Source organism: Rhinopithecus bieti, unplaced genomic scaffold (genome assembly GCF_001698545.2).
Source record: "Rhinopithecus bieti isolate Rb0 unplaced genomic scaffold, ASM169854v2 scaffold_64229, whole genome shotgun sequence".
Classification (NCBI taxonomy): domain Eukaryota; kingdom Metazoa; phylum Chordata; class Mammalia; order Primates; family Cercopithecidae; genus Rhinopithecus; species Rhinopithecus bieti.
Window position 1 is genome coordinate 294925 of NW_016825370.1, and position 16363 is coordinate 311287.

General features: G+C 40.5%; 1 pseudogene; it reads right to left on the minus strand.

Moving 5' to 3' along the window:
- Positions 1-2340: 2340 nt before the first annotated feature.
- LOC108522638 (60S ribosomal protein L35 pseudogene) lies at positions 2341-6069 on the minus strand (annotated as a pseudogene).
- Positions 6070-16363: the final 10294 nt, after the last annotated feature.

A 16363-nucleotide genomic window follows, 5' to 3' on the forward strand; every position in this document is an offset into this window, starting at 1 on the left:
TGTCTACTTAAAAATTACATTTAGATTACACAGGCATCTCAAACTTAGTATTTTCAAAACTTATTTGACCACTCATCCCAAATGCACTCCTCTTCCTCAATTCTTCATTTCAGAAGGAGTTATTATTCACCCAGCTGTGGAAACCAGAGGCCCATGAGTCCTTCCTGAAGCTACCATTTCCACAACTATCACCGTATTTGTGGTCCAACACTGAGACCTACTGCTTTTAACTCCAAAATTACCCTGACTCAGGCCCCACCTGACTGCCATCACCCTACTTCCAGCACTGTCTCCTCTTACTTTTTTTTTTTTTTTTTGGTAGACCATGAGTCTTGCTGTATTGCCCAGGCTTGTCCTGAACTCCTGATCTCAAACAATTCTCTTGCCTTGGCCTCCCAAAGTGATGAGATGACGGGCATGAGCCCATGTGCCCAGCTCACTGTCACCCCTTAACTGGCCTCCTGGCATTGTCTCCGTGCTGGTCTCCAGACATTCACTTCTACTCCCCTCCAATCTGTTCTCCAAATAGTAGCGAGGCAGGCCTTGTGAAGCTAGACCATGTCACACCCATTGCACTTGTGATAGAAAACCTAAAATCCTCAAGTCAACCTATAACCCTCCTCTCTGGTTTCGGTCTTTGATGCCTCCTGTGCGTGTTTCCTAGAGCTCTCACATTAAAGTTCAGTACCGAAAACGAGGTGCCTTCCACAACAGAAATGTATGATGCCAATGTTCTAGAGGCTAGGAGTCTGAGACCAAAGTGTGGGCAGGGCTGTGGGGGAAGGGTCAGTTCCAGACCCCTCTCCTGGGCCTCTAGATGGTCTTCATGTTCACATGGTTGCCTCCCTGTATGCACGTCTGTCTCCAAATTTCTCCTTCTTTTAGGGAAACCAGTCATGGTTGGATCAGGGCCCACCCTAATGACCTCGTTTTAACTTGAGTAACTCTATAAAGACCCTGCTTCCAAACAAGATCACATTCCTATGAATACAACCCAATCCATCACACCCCTCTTAATTATTCAGGATTTCTGTATCTGTTTCCTCAGTCTAGAAGGCTTGATTCCTCACTGTCCGCTTCATTATCATCTATTCCATTCAGCCGGCAGGACTCAGGTTAAATGTGGCTTGTTCCAACAGGACAGGTCATCCTTGATGCCTCCTCTAGGTCAGGTCCCCTGTGACACTCACTCACAGCACCTTCTGGTGTGACTTCCTGTGCTTATAGCAATTCTAAAATACATATGTAGGTGGGGATTCTTTTTTGTTTGCTGTGTTTCTCTCCTGCATAGTTTATAAGTTCCATGAAGACTAAGACCATGTCTAATTTGTTCATCACTGCATGCCCAGTGCCTACACAGTGGTCTACCGAAAAATACTTAAACATTTATTGACTGAACATGAATTAAAAATCATCACTTTCTTAGTCCTCTTCTCTTTCATCTTCACTTTTGATGCCATTTTTTTTTTCTCAGAAGGAACAGTTTTCGCATTTTCTCACTAGTGTTTCTGGGTAAACCACAGCAAGCTGAGCACATGAAGCTGTTGCCGTGGAAGCTGGGGAGGTGGGTTGGATTCCTCACCAGTCAAGTGAACTTTTACCACCCCGAGGTCCATGATTTATGTCTGTTTTTCAGAAAGATCACTAATGACTCTGTCCTATGAACATTTACGTTGCCTTTTGTTAACCCACAAAGGTTATATCTTTGAATGCCAAAGTTCTTTCAAATAAAAGTTTATGAAAATTTTACCCTTGCCTGCAGTAAGGCCAATGCATATATAGATTGAATAAATGCATGTAAATTTTCTTTGCTTTTTCTTGGTATTGTATCAACTCAGTTTGATAACACAAATTATTTCACACTGATTAGAAGACTCACTTTCTCTCTGTATATATATACACACACATAGATACACATATATACACACATATGTACATACATATATACACACATACACATACATGTATGTGTGTATATATATATCACATAGGAAAACAAATATGTTTTTACTAATAAACTCAAGTAACTTAGCATGAAAGGTTTCCAATACATAAAGTCCATGGAAGGCGGTTGCCTCTTGCGGGTGGAGTGGGGCTGGCATGTTGGCATGCAGGGCAGGTGCATTATTACTGATAGCAATGTCTTCATTTGGACTGGAAAAGTCAAGGAGAAAGAGTTGTACCAGTCTTTCAATAGCTTCTACAGATCCATTAAACTTAAAATAGATTAATCTCCAGAGACAGTCAACTTCCCGGACACAGCAATTACAGTGAAAGATGGCAAGCCCAAGACATCCATTTAGTGGAAACCTACCGCCCAATACAGCTGCCTCCATAATTCTAGTTCTCATCCTGTGCAGGCTGCTTCTCCATCTCTGCTGCCAAACTATTCAATGCCAACTTGTTCTTCCCCTTAAAAGGCAGAGAGGGATGAATTTCTGAACTTTGCAGGATGTTCACTGGAAATGAGGCAAACTTAGGATACTTTGAAAAACATTAAATCAACTTAAAAAAAGTAAACAAAGCCTAGGAAAGTAAAATACGAGTTAGGTGACATATACCAAGACGATTGGCCTATGCACAATTACTTTGAAGACACTGGAACAATGCTTAGACCAAGTAGCTCTAATTTACCCAAGGAATGAAAGCAAAAACACATCATTATATACTTTTAAAAGTTTGTTTTATGAGAAATATATTCTGAGATAACATCCATCAAGTTAAAGTTGGATTCATGTTTAAGTGGTAGACTTGAAAGAAACTTTTATAAGCTACATAGAGTTTGGTTAGGTATAACATATTCATTAATGTTTAAAATTAATATTTATTGAGAACCGTTTAAAGGGCAAGTTATCTTCCAAAGATTGGAAGAATGTCAGAACTGAAATGGTAATTTACAGACAATCAGATCTTGTCCCACTTCCTCGAAGAAATGGAGATTTAGAGAGAAGACACTCATTTACCCGTCCTGTGTTATAGCAGTTTGTTATTAAAGAATACTATTTTTCTTCTGAAAATAAATTCACAAAGTGCCTAACGTAGGTAGCAGCAATGTCCCAGGGAATCTGGCGACTCTTCAAAGACTTGGAAAGTTGTGTGCGTTTTCTCCTGGGCACGCAGCCCTTCTGGAACATGTCAGTCTGTTTTTCTTCAGGGCATAGTGCAGGACCCATTGCCTACGGCTGATAGTCCCAAATATGTGTGTGTGTGTGGATGGATTGGAATTCTCTGCCGGCCATAAATAGGCATGTGTGTTTTGATTCAATGTACTTTTAATAGAGACCTCGTGAAAATAAAAAATGTTCTAAAGTTATAAAGATGTAGGTAAATATTGCAGTTAAATACAACAGGCAATTGTACATAATTTAACTTTAAATACAAAAATACCTGACAGCCAAGTCTAAGATTAAATAGAAGGTTTACTTTTCTCCCCAGTTTATAATTCTCTGTTCTCTTCCAGTTCGTCATGTACAAGCCAAGTTCCATACTGTTAGCCAATAATTTTGTATTTTATATTCAACACATTTAATTTTGCTAGAGCTATGAAATATCATTTACAACCTTCCACAACTTATTTGACTGTTTCTTATCAATTTTGGATCCATAATTGCTTTCTCACACCTCTTGTTGGTTCATCAGATTCTGTCTAGATGAGGCAGTCTTATTGCTGCAGAGCTGTTTAGTCATTATATTGAATTAATGCAACGATAAGCCCCATGCACCAGATTTTTCACCTGGGCACGTGTATTTACAGCTTCCATTGCTTCCTTAGTGTCATCTTCTGGTTATGTATTTATTTATTTATTTATATTTTGAGACTGAGTCTCGCTCTGCCACCCAGGCTGCAGTGCAGTGGCGCGATCTCGGCTCACTGCAACCTCTGCCTCCCGGGTTCAAGCGATTCTCCTGCCTCAACTTCCAGGTGCCCACCACCATGCCCAGCTAATTTTTGTATTTTTAGTAGAGACAAGGTTTCACCATGTTGGCCAGGCTGGTCTTGAATTCCTGACCTCAAGTAATCATCCAGCCTCAGCCTCTCAAAGTGCTGGGATCACAGGCATGAGCCACCACGCCTGGCCTGTGTCGTCTTTTTAAAAACCATTAAAGAGAGGCAAATGTCTAAAGCTGTGGGTCTATTTGCTATTAGTACCACTGGCAGGACATGGAAAGTAACACCTATGCTTCATGAGTGCTTTCTATATGCTACTAACACTTCTAGGCTTTTTAAATGTTTTTGTTCGTTTGATCTACATTTTAATAAAATTATTACCATCTTCCTAAATAAGCCATTTAAGTTGCATTAAGTTTGAATAGAATACGTGCTTAGGAAAAAAATCAGTTTAATTTCTCCTCCTGAGCCTTCAGACTCAGCAAAGAGTGATATCTGGTAATGTCTGGTTGAACTCATATGTTAAAAAAAAACAAAACAAAACAAAAAAAAAAACACCAAAAGTTTGTGATCTTGTTCTTGGCAATCTTCTGTTTGGGAAACATCAATTCCCAGTGGTTGGGTTTCTAAAAATGATGACCTCTGAGGCATGCACCCATGTCTGAAGAAGTGGGTTTAATTTGTTTCAAGTTTCAACTGTCACCATGCCGCCAGTAGCCTGGATGCACGTCTCCCAGTGTCAGGCAGCACTGTAACAGCTGAAGAATCCATTCAGTGCTTCTTTCTCATTTTATGAGTCTGAGACTTATATGGGAAACCAGCAAGCACCGTTTTCACCTGGGGTGGTTGTGGAGGGTTATTCCATTAGTTGGGAGTGGTTTCCAAGGAACACTTGCCGTCAGATTCCCTATTGTCAGTGATTCATTTATGTGACAACCCAACTTGCTCCTGGCAGCGACAAAGTCCTCGGGGTAGCAGTGCTTTGGGGCTCGCCTCTTACCAACAGGTGTAGGCAATAGTACAATCCATCTTGCAAATTAAATGCGCTTAGGTATTTGTCAATTTTACTGTTATCACTGTAAGTGGCAGAAAGGGGAATTGAACGATTATTCTTTTAAAAACAATCACAAAATATGTATTATTCCTAATCAATAAATAGGATTTTCCACTGCTTCAGTTACTCCAGGAGAACAAGGCAGGGAGTTTAGGCATCTTCCTTTGCTCCTTCAAACCCCCAAAGTTGTCTTCCGTCCTGTAAAAGACAACTTGAACTTACCAGCCACACAAAGCCTGGCAGTATCAAAGGTTCACGCACTTTCTCAAAAGGGCCTGCCCTGTGCCAGGGGCTTGTTGAGGGTCCACATATTTTTTTGTCATCTTTTAATCAATCTTACTATAAGCAAAGCAATGGGTTCTGAGCCTGGAAGGAGAGACACAAATAAGAAATAAGACACCAACTTTGCAGCAACGTGTACACCAAGACGTTCACATAGCACAAGAAGTTGCTGATGTCTTGGACCTGGAGGAAGCTTTCTCCTTGTCATTGCGGACGGCTTCCATATTTCCCAACGTGGAGCCTCCCATTTCCTAAATACCTAATAAATGCTCATATTCGTTTAGCAGGGCTTCCCTAACAAAGCATCGCAGACGGGTGCCAGGAACAGCAGAGATGTGTTGCTCGCGGTTCTGGAGGCTGGAAGGCCACGATCATGTGATCGACAAGTTTTTTTCGTCTGAGGCTTCCCCCCTGGCTCCTAGAGGGTCGTCTTTCTCCTGTGTCTGTTCACGATCTTTTCAGTGTGTGTGTCTGTGTCTTTTTTTTTTTTTTCGCCGCAGTGGGTACAGCCGCTCCTAACGCGGCTGCTTTTTGGTCTTCAGGTTCTCCTCGTGCTTGTGGAGCCGGCGGCGGCTGGCGCGAGTCTTCTCAAGCCTCAGCGTCAGGGGCTCGCGCTTCCTGCCCTTGTAGACTTCCCTGGGGATTTCTTTCTGTGTCTGGTTACTAACGGTGAGAACACGGGCAAGGGACTTGCAGACGACTCGGATCTTAGAGAGTTTGGAGGCCGCACCGCCTGTCACTTTGGGACTTGCAGCTGGAACCGCTGCACCCTCAGGTCGCCCAGCTGTTTCAGCAGCTCCTCCTCCTCCTTCCCGTGAAGGTCTGGAGACTCGATCCTGGCCATTGCTGCACAGGCCGCCCATTCATCTTTTTTACATATATATCATATATATATTATATACATTTATATTTATTTATTTTTTTATATGTAGATTTATATATTTATACATATTTATATATATTTATATATTTAGAGAGAGAGAGACACCAATCACATTGGATTAGGGCCCCACCCATATGACTTCATTTAACCTTAATCACCTCTTTAAGACCCTATCTCCAAATATAGTCATGTTCTGAGGTACTGAGGGTAAAGGCATCAACATGTGAATTTCGGGGCACAGGGTTCAGCTGATAAACTATGCCAAGCCTTTTATACATATTATTCTCTCATTTACTCACGACAAAATTCCTCCATGGGAAATGCTATCATTGACATTTGCAAATAAACAACTCAGGGAAGTAGAATAGAAAAATGTGGACATTTCAGGCTTTCTAATGGGGCTGATTTCCAGTCCAAGCAATTCCATGTAAGCTATGTGAACTTGGCTAACCCACTTAAACTCTGAGCTTTATCACACAGAAAAAGATGAATTCCAGTGAAGAATCAGCCTTCTCTAATAATGCAATGTTACCTGTCTACAGTTAGGCAAAGAAAGTTAAGATCTCAACTATTCAAGAGATTCTTACTATTTTTCTTCTATGGATAAGCAATTGATCACTTATAAATATGAAATGTTTTACTGGACAAATACTGGGATCCTTTAAAAATGTATGTTGTTTGCATTCTTTTCAAAGAGGCTTCTCAAGCTTTGGTAACTTATTAATAAAAGACCCATTCTCCCCTCCCATCAGAGAGGACTGATGATTATAAGGTCCTCTCTCCTATATCTGACTCATGGAGCAAATCTTTCTGAGCAAACACAGTGTTTTCCTGGAGGGAATACCTGGTTGAACTCGTGTGTTTACAAAAAAAAGCCTGAATTTTTTTTTTTTTTCTCGCTGCAACTTCTGCCTCCCTGGTTCAAGTGATTCTCCTGCCTCAGCCTCCCGAGTAGCTGAGATTACAGGCGCTCACCACCAAGCCTGGCTAATTTTTGTATTTTTAGTAGAGACGGAGTTTCACCATGTTGGCCAGGCTGTGCTCACACTCCTGACTTCAAGTGATCTCCCCTCCTCGGCCTCCCAAAGTGCTGGGATTACAGGCATGAGCCACCACGCCCAGCCCCAAAGCCTGAAGTTTTGATGAGGTAACAACCTAAAGGTTGAGGATTCCAGTTTCTGATAGGTTAAGCGTCTCCCTCCTTTTTTTCCATCTTTTTTTTTTTAATGATAAACTTACTTTGAATTCTGAGTGTGTAAACTTTCTATATCACAATATTCTACCTCTTAGGGTTGCGGTACTGACCCAATGAAATAATCTGTGAATAGCCAATTGCCTGGGACACTGTCAATATTTTGGATGTAAAATGATGGAGGATCAACAGCTGGTGTCCTGGGATGTAATCTCTTCAGTTTCTCTGAGAATCCTCCCGTCTCAGAGCCAAGAACTTTCAATAGCTGCCGCTGCTGAGGTTTCATTATTTTGGAATCAATGAGAGTTAAAATACAGTGAAACAAGATGAGGTTTTTCACATGATAATTCTATTTCCTTACAAAACTGGACACAAAAAATATTAAGATTCACAATGAGACTCATCATTACATAAATGTCTAAACTTCTGATTCAAAGGAGGTGCCACGAAGCTGCTTACTTCCTGCAAAAAAAATGGGAGGCGAGCTTGTACATAAGGGAAGAATTATTCCTTTGTTTTTTGTTCTGGCTTCTGCCTAAAATGGAAATTTTCCTGAAATTGAAAATTTTCAAACTTTCTTGTTAATTGCAGTCACCACCTCTGGGAATAAACCTTAGATGCTCCATATTCCCAAGAAGGCTCTTTCTCGGGGTCTTATAGAAGAACTCGGGCTAGCTGTGGTTCTTTTGCACTCAGCTGAGAAGAGGGGAGTGGTGGCACCCTACTTTCCAGGCCTTCCTCAGGCCTGGTGCTGGTGGACTGGTGGGCAGGCAGGCAGGCAGGCAGGCTCCTCTCAGGTGACAGCGACAAACTCTTGCAAACGTGCAACAGAAAGTGGAAGGGGAGTTACCTTCCAGAGACTGGGTTAGCGTCACCTTTTCCTCCCACATTTTACTTTTCACTATGAAGAAGTAAAAAGGTCAATCTTCCCCTTGGGGCTGGTGTCACCAGTCACTTCGATAAAAGATACTATCTGGAGTGACTTTCCAAGCCCCGGGCTAAGCCTGGAGGTCAGAAAGGGTTAGGAATGCCCCCAAGGGAATTCATTCTCCAATTCCCCTCCCCTTAGGTGTGGTTAGGTTGGCCTTTGTTTGCATTCAGGCTTTAGGAACCTTTGTTTACAGTTGGGTGGGGCTTTTTGCTGGGGTCCCACATTGTGATGTGTGCAGTGGGCTCTGAATTTTAGATGTGTTTGTTCCATTTGGTTTTCACTCTTTTGACATAGTTCAGTAGCTGAGTCATTCATTGCCTTTTGCTGTATTTGAGCTCTGATTAATAGCTAATAGGATGAATGGATAACACTTACACAGTGCTTACGACGTGCCAGGCGCTGCTCTGAGAGCTTTACATATATCAACTTATTAATGGAAATTTCCAGGTTTCCTGTCTGCAGAATCTTTCGTTTCAGGGCAATCCATATTTTTAAATTCAACCCCTGCGGGTAAGAGGCTCACATGGTGCAAAGCATAGATGCAAAGAAGAGGAATTGAGTGGCTGCCCTTCCTGAGCCTCCAGTATGAGGTAACTGTTTCATGTGGCAGGTTTTGATGGATGTAGAGAGAAGCACAGATAAAGTACTAGGGAGGCTCAAAGGAGAGGAGGAACTCACATTGGGTTGTGATCATCATGGAAGAGCCACTGGGGGACAGCAAATATTTCACATGGCAGCAGTGGGAGGGTAGCATGAAAATCACGTGCCATGTGCAGGTACCAGCGGGAAGCTCAGGCTTGTTCAGGGGCAGTGATAGCCAGCTCCTGACCTCCAAAGCTAGGACAGTAGACAGCCTGTCTAAAAATCCTGGGGGTTTTCCTAAGGGCAGATGACAGAAGAGTTGTTTGTATTAAATGTCAGGAGGATAAAGTGTAGAGCCAGGAAGAAGAGGAAGCTGCTGTAACAGTCAAGCAGAGAGGGAATGAACCTGGAGATGGGGCAGTGGCAATGGAAATCAACAGAGCTCAAAGTGAGTTTGGGCTGCTGAGTCTCACAGTACAAGACGAGGAAGAAGGGAGGAGCCACCACTGTTCCAGAACTTTTAAGGCTGGCATAATTCTGTCATTATTTACAGAAGCTGCGGATTTAGGTGGGATATATGCATGTGTCACTCTGCACATGGGAGGATCATTCTATTTGTTTTGGACATGTTGAGTTTGAGGTCTTGCTGAGACATTAGGACAGTAGAGGCATGCCAACATGACCAAGCCAGCTCTCTGAGAATGAAAGTATTATTGATAAATAAATGAACAGAGTAAATGCAGTCATTCAACTATGTCATAGTCTTACTTCTACAAGCAGACAAAAAAAAATTCTCAAGACTAGAGTTCTTAAAGTGGTCCATAGCATGACCGCACCTAGTTATTTTCTATTATATATACATATGTGTGTGTTTTGTGTCATTTACCTTTGAACAATTCACATGAAGATAAAAGTTACATATGTGTGCTTAGCTACTGCTAAATACAGAAAACACAAAGTACAAACAGGCAAAAAACAAAAACAAAATCAAAACTGTAATGGACTCGCCACCCAAAGGTAAAAACTGTTAACACTTTACTGTATTACCTTCATTCTTTTTTTTTTTTTTTTTTTTTGATACGAGACGGAGTCTCGCTCTGTTGCCCAGGCTGGAGGGCAGTGCCAGATCCTCCAGTCACTGCAAGCTCCGCCTCCCGGGTTTTACGGATTCTCCTGCCTCAGCTCCCGAGTAACTGGGAACTACAGGGCGGGCGCCACCCATCGCCCGGCACTTGTTTTTTGTATTTTTTAAGCTAGAGACGGGCGTTTCACCGTGTTGCCAGGACTGGTCTCGATCTCCTGACCTCGGTGATCCGACCGTCTCGGCCCACCAGTTCTGGGATTACAGGCTTGAGCCACCAGCGCCCGCCTTGTATTCTTCATTCTTTATAGTTTTTTTCAAAAAAACTGTGTAGCGCGTTTTCCCTCGCATATTTGTAATCTAATTGCTACAACCTTTTTAAATCAGTTAAATCTGATCTGACCTCTTTAAATCAGCTGTTGTACGCACTCCCTGTGTAATCATCTCCCAATGTAAATATCTTTGGGACTTCAGAAAAAATAATAATAAGAAAGAAAACAGAGCTGAAAGAATTCTAGCCTATTCTTTGGGCAATCCCAAACACTTTTTCTGTTTTTTGCTGGGCTTTGACAATTTTCCAATGTGATTGTACGTCTATTAAATTAACATAGAAAGCACCAAACATCTACTTTTATTTGTTTCTTTGGGTGTTTTACCTACAGAATGAAGGTCAGTAATTTTACATTACTTATGAAAGTGGACTAAAGCCCCAGATGCACAAATAGTTAAGTTTGCTAAATTCCACATTTATGTCACAATGTACATTGGAAAATATTAAATTTTCTGGCCAAGCTTCCTATAAAATCTAAGGATTATGGGGAAATGCTTTGCAGTTTCATCATCTAAGGTAGACGAGATTAAAAGAAATTAACCAACTCAAATATTCATAAATATTTTGAAGTTTATTGGGTAAACAAAATTCCTCTTTTCATGCTTTTTCTAACTTTCAACCAAAGGAAAAACCACCGGCTTCCTTTTAAGTTTGTTTAATATAGAGATACTGACCCTAGAAGCAACGCCAACCACACTGTGGGTCTGTTCCTAGGCCATTTACATCCAGGTGGAGCTGATTCCTGAGGAAGTTAACCTGTAGGCGAATCAGCTAATTTTCACTCATTTCTTCAGACTTTGTTTGCCTGGAAAGCATCCTGAGGGACCCGGTCCTTTAAGGAGGACTTATTCAGAGCCCCCTTAAACATATTTTTTCCCTGCAAGAGCAGGAAGGCCATTTTGTCCAAAATAAATGAAATCAAACACGAGACCTCAAAAAAGGCTGAAATTCATTTGAATAAATTTGAAGTGTCCCATTCAAGAAGGTTTTACATTTTGTAAGTTGCCCTTATCCCGGCATAAGGACATACAATATTGAAAGTTCAGACTTGTTTGATTTAAAACCCATATTCTAGTTTTGTACCAGTGTTTTATCTGGTAATATTTAGTCCTAGTATATGTAGGCTGGGGACAGGATGGAGTCCAATATGAATACCACATACAAATTATATGTTTGTAATCACAGATAGGGCTATGATTTTTTTCATTTTATAAAATCAAGTTATTTTCTTATTAATGATAAAACATCCGAACACTTTTATAATAAACTGCTTTTGTGAAATATTGGAAGATAACTCTAGGAACCCTTTTGTACTCACTGGAGGTACTGCTATTTAAACAATATCCTCCCCATTTATGACCAGAGCCAAAATGTTTTTAAAACAGGATGCAAAATATTACAACGTCTCATTATGGGGTTGAGGTTTCCTTTAACATCATATTTATGGATCTGAAAATCAAGTAAAGATAATAATTGAAGGGTTGTCTGTACTCAGCAGTTGAGATGGGAGATGAGGGAAGATGGTGTACAGTGGAAATCTGGTTACACACAGTCAGCTCTGCCCTCGTCCATGGGAAGGAAGGCAATGCCCAAGGGTTGCCTTTGTAAAGTACTCTCTTGATTTGTTCCTCAAAATTTTAAAAAGATTTAAAAAGTGTCTACCTACCCATTTTATTTTAATGCTAATTTTGAGTGGGCTAAACAGGACATTTTGATGTGTGATACTGTTCACATACATAATGGGTTCAGGCTGGCTCTGCGCTTTGAAAATTCAATGTCTTTAGTGTGCCTGGTTGGTGAACTTTAATTGGGGAGGTGCTCAATTCTCCATTTCATTAAAACCCCACCAACCAAGAACAAAAGTGAGACTCTTAGTTCTTATAAAATGGAAAACAAAATGAGTTAAAGTCATATCTCAAAGAAATCCACCCTGAGAAGGAGAAACCTGGAGGCCAAGATCACATGTTCTTTGACAAACAGCAGTGAAGATGTCCACCAGATATTCAGTGATATTCAGAAATGATTCCGATATTCAGAAATTGTTGGAAATAGCGAATGCATGCAGGCCTGAATACCTAGGGGATGGGTTGATAGGTCCAGCAAACCACAATGGCACACATATACCTATGTAACAAACCTGCATGTTCTGCGCATGTATACTGGAGCTTAAAATTAAGAAAAGAAAAAAAAAAAAGAAATTGTTGGAAGTATTGGGAATAGTTACTTGTTATTTAGCACTTCCCTGCCAGGTTCTTTATCAGCATTATCTAATGTAATGTTCATAACAACCATATGGGATAGGATTTATTACTAACATTGGAGAGTTGAGAAAATAGACTTAAAGGTTAAAAAAACTTGTTCCACATTTCCCAGCTAGTTAAGGGGTGAAGCCCTGACTTGAACCCCACAGCTCCTCCTTACACAAAGCCCCTGCTTCTGCTTAATTTTTATTCTCTTTCTTTGTGCTTTGGGATCTAGCATTCTGAATAATTTAGTAACCATCCAAAAAAGGTATCTTATCCAAATTAAAAATAATTACATACAGAAAAGGTAGCATTTCTATATACTAGATTTCTTAACATGCAAAGTCTTTTAAAAAATTTTTTGGAGGGATGAGTCGAAAACGACCTAGTGGGTAACTATGGTCACTCTCGGTGTGATCCACCCATGTAACTAACCTGCACATGTACCCTTGTCTTTAAAATAAAAATTGAAACTTTAAAATTTGACTAAAATGATATTTTCAAGCATAATACATATTCTCACATTATCTAATCCTTTACATAAATGATAACTAAAAGCAGCTTGAACTTAGAGAATAAAAGGAAGACATTGGGGTTTTCCCATTGCAGAGAAAAGCTGCTTTATTCCAGCACTTGGAAAAGACATCACTGTAAAAGCTTTGGGAGTGGTATCAGGCCATCTAGAGAGCTTATATTTAATCAATCGCCTATGACTTCCCTCACAATGGATGAGCTGTTCAGCTGGGTGCGGGTACTGAAGGGCAACCTGCCAGCCTCTTTACTCACCAAGCCTTAGTTTTCTTTCTGGATTTAAGAGGTCCTGGAGTCTTAATGATATTTATCTGCTATCACTTTCGGCTTAAACAGCTAATGACAGTGCACGTTATGTTTGATCAGTTCTTCTCTCCCGGAGAACGTGAAAACAGAGCAAGATGCTGATGCCACGAGACGTCAGGAGAACCCGGACTCTGCTGGGGTACAGTGTCCCTGCACTGTATTTTATCAAATGACATATTGATCCGTGCCTGCCTAGGAAACCAGCGGGGGGCAAAACTGCTGAAAACTTTCAGTGCTTTTCAAATAGGCAAAGACATTTACGAAACAATATCTTTGTAATGACTCTCAGAAGCGCATCACTGTCTTTACGTGGAGAGTGATTTAGAGTCATTAAATATAGTAGTCAGTGGGACAGAAAACGGAAAATTACTACAATAAATTGAATACATTTTCTCATTTGGAAAAGAACACAGATACCTTTGGTGATTTGGGCCCACTCTCTTCAAGAAGAGACAATTAACTCTCTTTCAATTTGTTTCCAAAAAAAGATACTTAATGATGTAGTGCCCTCTGTTGCAATTCAACTCAGAGCATTTTGTCAATCCCTTGATTTAATGACAGATGTTTAAACCGAACGGCATTGCAGAACAAACTTTAAGACGGCTACAAACCAGATGTTCTCAATATTGTCATTTTGAGAAGCAAAAAAAAAAAAAAAAAAAAAAAATTTATTTCACATTGCCACGGGCAAAAAGAAAATCTGTTGAACGAGCTGCGGGATGACGCAGAAGCCAGAGAGTGTGAAGAGGGCTCCTAAATTGTATTTGTATTCTAAAACTGAAAGCTCACCCACTGCAAGTGAGGGTTTTCTGGAAGTTTACGAGATCAAGTTCACTTTTCATATGACTTGCACGTTGTTTTGAGCAAGTGAAATGTGAGTGTTCCCATGGTCATAACACACAGACGGTAAAAAGCTGGGCATTTACAGCTGCGAGGCCAGGAGGTGACACGCAGCAAAGGAACCTCAGACCTTTGCATCTTCAGCCACACCTGCTGCTCCTGTCGCTCCCCAGAGTAAAGCAAGCGGCTATAACTAGGCAGTCTCATGATCTCTTTCACTGACCAGCAGGCAGTAGGTGGGGGAAATGAATGTTAAGTCACAGCTGTTACTTTACAAAAAAAAAAAAAAAAAAAAAAAAAACAAAGTTCTGAAATTCATATACCTATAATGAGAGTACAAATACCAGGTACTTTTGCCTGCTTAGCTGATTCTAGTTGTATATTTTGTCTCCCCTCCCCGATTTTCCTCTTCAAAGCGACTTGTGAAGTTCATTTTAACCAGACTTCTCTTGTAAAAAAAAGGAATTTGGGGACAGGTAACTCTTAGCCCCAGTCCTTGCCCGGTTTAAATCTGAAGGCTTTTCTAGTTCCCTGATTTAGAAAAACAACTATCTTCATGGCCACAGCTGTTTCCTGCTTTCTGTCTATTCATCACTGCACATTAATAACTTGGAGATATGAAGCACCTCCCACCCGCCCAAATTGTATACTGTTTCTAATGTAGATAACCATCTTTATAAGGCAAAATGAAGAATCAGTTTAACTAGTGCGAAAATAATCATTTAAAAAAATTTGTCAGAATAGGCTAGTAAGAATCAACTCCCACATGTCAGCGGCTTAAAATAAGAAAGGCTCATGTACATCCTGGGCGGTGGCATTGTCCCTTTGTTACCCGGGTAGCCAGAGTGACCATCTTACACATAACTGGTGGTTGTACCAGAGAAAAAGACAGCTCTGGAGGGATTTGCACCCCCAGGGAAACACTCAGCCCAGAGGTGACCCATCACTTCTACTTGCAATGCATTGGCTGGTCCCTGTCACATGGTCCCTGTCAGTACCAGGAAATACTGAGGAAGGGGGAGGGAACCAGAAGTATTCTGCAAATGGCAGCTGATTGTTATCAATCACAGGGAGTAAACCCAGTGAGCTCTCTCATACTCATCCTGACCTTGAATTAACTTATGCTGCCTTTCAGTGGTTATTCTCAGAAGTGTCCATATCTATTTTGGTAAGCATGCATGATCATTAGATCTTTTTGTTTCCCTTTAATGAAAAGTTAAAAAAAAAGGCATAAAAGATTTTGTTCCTATGAATGTTTAACTTCATAAGCTTTAAGGAATCTCAATAGTCATAGGTTGATAGAACTACATCCCATGGTCTGGGCATGTAGATAAAATCTAGTGCAAGAAATCTCAAAAGACTTTTAAAATCTGGCAAAATTTTGTCAGCTGTTTCCCATAGAAGGTTCATAATCTTGTTTCATTATTGCATTTCTTAAAAATGGTATGAAATTCATAGAAAGTACCTAGAGAAAGATGAGTTAAAATAATACATTGTTGTATGAAAATTGACTCAACTCTTCTGCATAGCTCCTCTTGGGTTAAAATGCTAATTATGATATTTTCACTTTTGAGAACTTCAGAAAGATTTCTTTTGTGAAACTGTTGCCAAAAAATCAGCATGAATGGGGAGCTTTCTCTGAGCTCTGTGTATTGTACTCAGTGTAGCAGAGAACAGCAGGACAGCCCTGTGGTGGGCTGCCTCATCTATTTTTGTTTCACTAACTACATTCTAGTGAAGACACATAATAATTGCAACATAACAGAAGCTTTATGTTCCTACATAATGATGAAAGAATATCAATAACGTAGGCTCCAAGGCAGAGAAGAGAGTCAGTGCTATTTCCTTTTCAGTCTGGAGGAAGCCAAAATGAACTATCAATGAAGGCTACGGTCCATCAGCCTAGAAATCAATAGAAAAACAAGTCATTGCACAGCACGATTCATCCAAATTGCAAGGGTCTTTATGAAATCTTTAGGAGCAGAAATATATCTTTCCAAGTACACTTTGATTTTAGAACATTTTCGGTGTACCAGATAGCAAAACTGTCCTTTGCTGAAGTGCTACAATATCAGAACAGCCATTAAGTTAGGGATTTGAAGTTTATTTTATTAGTACTAAGCAAACCCCAGAATAGATAAACTAGTTTTATGACCTACATCTGGTTGAATAATAAAACATACGGCTGTACAGTCAAGAATCTGCAGCTGTAAGTTAC